A 1,497-nucleotide genomic window follows, 5' to 3' on the forward strand; every position below is an offset into this window, starting at 1 on the left:
AGGCAGTCCAAGCTTACAGAGAGAAGGGCGGTTCCCTTGAAGATAAGATGACCTCACTTGAAAAGATAAGATAAGATAACTAACTTATCTTATCCACAGAAGGCCACATCGCACCATTATAAATACTCTAGAGCACCCAGGTATAACTCATACTCTGATTCTACTCAATACCTGTTTAATACCCTTGCTAACTTAAGCATTGGAGTCCCTTGCAGGTACCCCCGACCCTTTGGTGACAAGGGATCAGCAGTGTAGTCAGTCCAACAATTCCGACACGACAGCCCCGGCCGTCTTCCACCAGCCGGACACGTTAGCATCGACCAGTACAGAAGATCTCGTCCGAGATCGACCTCCAATTTCAGGTAACCCTCGGAACAGCACCTACAAAGGTTTGGAACTTGCGAAGGTTATACCGCTGGAATGCCTTATCTGACTTGCGAGTCGGATTGCGTCGGGTGCAGGTCGAAACCAACAAATGTGCTTTGTTTGGGTGTGCTTAAGTACCTTAGTTTGCTTATTTGACGACTTTTGTTTAACTGGTAACTGTAATACTTGTTGTAACTATTTTGTTTATGTGTTTGCCTTGGATTTGTTTATGTTGGTGATTGATTTTGTTGAGATTGAGTTTCGATGGTGAATTGTTTTGATTTGGCCCAGAGGCCGAGATTTGATTATGTTTGGGCCGGAGGCCATGATTGACTGGATTAGTGATAAGTTTTGGTTAAAATGTTATTTTACGAGAAATTTTTGTAAGAGAAATACGAATTTTAGATTTGAATAACAAATTAATAAATCATTATGTTTTGAAAATAGTTTTTAATTATAATATCTTCCTACGACAATTCTTAAAACCCTCCACTGAGAACCCTTTCGACGATGATGTTCTCACCCCTATAGACTTCTCCTTTTAGGGAACGAACAAAAAAGCTCATGAAGAATTTTTGAGTTTAGCTTATGCGATATGGATATATTAGTTTAGTTATTATTTATTCTTTCCTCACCATTAATATTATAATTTTTGTAAGAGGGATAGGAGTTGTATGATTTGTATGTATATAATATGTATAAGTTACTTGAGTAAGAAGTTTTGTTTATGTATATGCTTGTTTGTTTTATTGTAAAAGTATTCTTTTCCGGTTTTTCAAATAAAATAGTGATACGGTTTTGAGTCAAAGGCTCATATTTTTATTATTAAATACATGAAGTCGTCGCAATACCTCTTGCTATCAGAGTGGCGCAACTGGAAGCGTGACATTCTGATAGTTAGGGTCTTACACAACCGTCTATTATGTCGCTATTGTGCGTGCATAATCCTATATGTCATTTGTGTATTAAACTTTAGAGATTATGCCATGTTTCAAATTTTGGGGCAGCATGGGTTCCTTGTATATTAATTAATCTCTAATTTGGACCAAAAGCTACAAATTCTCAACAGAAAGGCTTTTCTTATTCACATTTTTTATAATATTTACTAATTGTATAACAAATATAAGTGTC

This window comes from Arachis duranensis, chromosome 4 (assembly GCF_000817695.3).
Source record: "Arachis duranensis cultivar V14167 chromosome 4, aradu.V14167.gnm2.J7QH, whole genome shotgun sequence".
NCBI lineage: Eukaryota > Viridiplantae > Streptophyta > Magnoliopsida > Fabales > Fabaceae > Arachis > Arachis duranensis.